We start from the raw sequence: 4,144 nt of genomic DNA, 5'->3' as shown, positions 1-4,144 counted from the left end.
CAAGTTTCTCAGTGCCCACTGCCTTATCATGCTGGATGAGTCTCTGCGAGAGGAAATATACTCTCCTGGAATTTAAAGTGTTCAAAGGATTGAACAGAAATGTTGTGGTGCATCGTATATGTGACAACTACTGCTTCATAACTGGATTTGAGCATTCAGCACACTGAGTTGTTCTGGGCACTACATAAAAGACAACAATTAACAGAATTACATTGTGATGAAGAATGTCTCTTTACAGACATGGACTTGGTTTTTTTTTCCCAATTCCACCACTCAGGAGTCTTAGTGATATTGCACAGGAAGAGAATATGCCAGAGCTTCTGTCATCATTACCGATATCAGTCCAAAGGTATCTACATCTTGGACCATCTCATTACATGATTTATTTTCCTGTTTTTATTAAATTATTAGGAAGATTCCACCAATGTGTTGTAATTATTTTTTATGTTACGATGTGACATTAAAAATCCTGCCTCCCCAGGGCCTTCCCCCCCATCACCCACAGAGGGGAGAGGATGACATTGGGAGGGGAAGTGGAGTGGGCAGGGCTCCCCCATGTCCAGACGTCCACACTCACCACGGGCCTGGGTGAGGAACACAACCTGCACCCGGGGGACCCGGGTCCCTGGGACCGGCAGGCAGCCACACGCACAGACCATCCGGCTCAGCCCCAGAGCGGCCTCCTCCCTGCACAGATGTGCATGAGTCTGTGGGGGACAGAGGGGCCGGGGAGGAACCCGGGTGGACGAGCCCATCCTGCAGGAGGGACGTGTGGGTGTGACCCAGGAGGAGACTCTGTGGGAAACGTGGTCTCTGAGTCCTCAGATGTGGGGAGTCAGGGGCAGGGAGATGAGGAAACGAGGGACGGACCAGGAGTCAGCAGTGAGGCCACAGGAATCTGACAGAGGAGGCATCAGGACACGCCACACGGGGATGCTGAGCACAGATCATTCAGTTCCAGGACAGTGTCAGGTTCCGGGGAGCAGGAAAAACAGGGACCCGCACACCCCATACGCTGAACACCTGTCACTGACCAGGGCTGTGCTGGAGGAGCAGGGACAGGGTCTCTGGGGTGGGGGTACTGGGCATGGTCACGTGTCCTCTGGGACTGTGCCCTGGACAACCTCTGGGAGGTGTGCTGGGCTGAGATGCTGGGGCCTGGGCAGTAGGTGGGAGCAGCAAAAGTGGGGCAGTCGGGAGGTACAGTCAGTTGGGTTTGTTGAGAGGTTTGAGACTGTAGTTCTTAAAGTTCTGTAGGGTCAATGGAAATCTTCAAGCCTTCACCAATTTTCAGGACATGTTTGGACAGTGTGATAATGTCCCCTTCACATGAGATGGAAATGAAAGTTGAACACAGCAGCACACGCATATTAGGATACTAGATGCCATGGGACCTAGAAGGAGTAACTACCTGGTAGATAGACTGAATCATTATCTTATGCTGACAACCCACTTATGTTCAATATTAGAAGATTTGACAATGTTTTTTTTCCTCTTTATTTTTTTTATACAGATGATGGCTCTGGGGAGTTGAATCTCACGACTATGACAGAATTCGTCCTCCTGGGGTTCCCACCCAGGGGACCATGGGCTTCTTGCACCCACTGCTCTTCTCCTGGTCTACCTGTGCGCCCTGCTGGTGAACGGGCTCATCGTCCTCGTCACCACCCTGGACCGGCACCTCCACACCCCATGTACTTCTTCCTGAGGAGTCTGTCCTTCACAGACCTCTGCCTCATCACAACCCAGTCCCCAAGTCCATTGCCAACTCTCTGAGGCACAGCAGCTCCATCTTGTTCCCATGCCGTGTCCTCCAGGTCTTCATGATGGTTTTTACAACAACCACAGAGTTGCACCTGCTCACAGTGATGAGCCTTGACCGCTATGCTGCCATCTGCCACCCCCTGTACTATGACGTCGTCATGAGCAGGGACAGGTGTGTGCAGCTGACAGCTGTGCCCTGGCTGGGTGGGGGTCTCCATGCTGTGATACACACAGCTGGAGCCTTCTCCTTGTCCTATGTGGGTCCAACGTGGTCCACCAGTTCTTCTGTGACATCCCCCAGTTAATGGCTATTTCCTGCTCAGGAAATTTAATCAATGAACTTGTCCCCATTCTCACTACTTTGCTGTTGAGTATCTGCTGTTTTATTTTCATCATAATTTCCTATGTCCACATTTTCTCTGCTGTCAGGAAGATTGCATCCACTGAAGATAAGGCCAAGGTCTACTCCACGTGCCTTCCCCACCTGCTGGTTGTGGTGCTGTTTTTCTCCACTGGATGCTTTGCTTATCTGAAGCTGACCACAGGACCCCATCCATGTCTGACCTGGTCATTTCTATGTTCTACACGGTGGTGACCCCCACCTTTACTCCCATCATATACAGTCTGAGGAACCAAGCCATGAAGTCGGCTGTGGGGAGACTAATGAAGGGGAGACTCACCAAAATATAATAGGGAAGATGAGTTCATTACTCTTTACAAGACAATTATTTTAAATTTTCACATTATACTACTCTATATTCTTATAATTACAAAATATATAAATAATGTAATAAATATAAAATAAATATTAAATAAAATAAATAATAATATATATATTAAGATAACTTCATATACCCTGAGTTTTAGTTGTTGCTCTTTTTACCTCTTAGGTGCCGTGTGATATTCCGTGTATACTGGAGTAACTGAACTTTCAGCCACTCTTTGCTGTTCTCCATTTCTGTAGCTCCCGGCCAAGAGAGGAGATGGTTGGGTTTCATCTCAGTTGTCAGCAGTTGCCAGCAGCAGTTTCATCTGTTGTCGTCTTAGTTGTCCCTTGGGCAGCATCTCCAGTCTCGAAGGCGGCTTCCCCTCTAATGTCACTGACCCTCTCGGTCACATGTGGGATCAGGGGTCATGGTAGGACAGAGGCCCCTGTACTTAGTGAGTGAGGCCTTCACAGCATAAACAAAGTCTTAGGGTCCAAGTTAGAATCTGAGCAGTTGCGATCCACTGTAGAGAAGGACCCACACACGTGATGTGATGGAGACCTTCTGGAAGCTCTGGTGTGGGTGCCACCACATTTACAAAAACACACTCAGCGCTTGGTGGACAGCAGAAATAAGAAAGTTAAGTTCCTGTGCAGTATAATTACTAAAATATTACAAAAATCATTGGGTGGGAATTTTTGAGAAACAATCTGCTCAAAACAAAATGTTAGCTAGTAGTCTACCTCGTATCTAATATTCCTAGAAATGTGTTAGGGATGCCATCCATGACCTCACACCACACTTCACAGGAGTGTTGTCCCCATTTATTTCATCACCTAGAGTGGGCTGGTGGGAATGGCAGGACAATGCCCTGGCTGGGCAGGTCATCAACAGGAATCTCACACAGAGTGTCTGCATTTTTATGAACTCATTGAATTGAAAAAAGCCGTTGGATTTACATGCAAAAAGTAACACTATCATTTGGTGTGTTCATAGACATGCAAAGGATTTAAAGAAGATCTCATTTGGGAAGTGAAGTGCCCCATGGGTGTGGCTGCTGTCTGGCCTCAGCTCCTCTCTGCTGACTGCATCATCCTTTACTTTCCCATCTGTGATGTTCCATACTTGAAAATTTCACACCAAATATTTCATGATGAAATGCAGTTCCAACTGGATATCAGACATTCAGTCACTCTCAAACACTCACCTGGGAGGGGCTGAGTCAGGCTGACCTTGAGTCCAGCCCGGGGGAGTTCCAGGTGGAACCAGGCAAATCTGGAGACCAGCCAGGGGCTGTAGAAGAGGTGGCAGAATCCTGACCTTTGAACTTCTGGGCTGACAACGGCCTACTGCTCTGTTAAGTGATTGGCCTTTTTATTTTTAGTGCCGATAAGTGACTCTGTTAACACTAATTCATGATGCTGTTACACTGGTCAATAAACGTTATGGAATATAATGGAATCCAGTGTGTGCACTGAACAAGAAACTGGATCAGACCATTCTAAACACATAGTCCTCACTGCCAACATTTTTGCCAACCTTGCACAACGTAATTAGATATATAAGTTAATAAAACATTAACTGCTCTAAGTTGTATGAATTCAAACATTTAGTCACAATTAAATCCATTGATTTCTGATTTTTTTTTTCTTACTTGGCGTTACTAAATGATT

Source organism: Talpa occidentalis, unplaced genomic scaffold, assembly GCF_014898055.3.
Source record: "Talpa occidentalis isolate TD23 unplaced genomic scaffold, MPIMG_talOcc4v2.1 talOcc4.2, whole genome shotgun sequence".
Classification (NCBI taxonomy): Eukaryota; Metazoa; Chordata; class Mammalia; order Eulipotyphla; family Talpidae; genus Talpa; species Talpa occidentalis.
The sequence above is the reverse complement of the archived record's forward strand: the minus strand, read 5'-3'. Positions refer to the sequence as shown.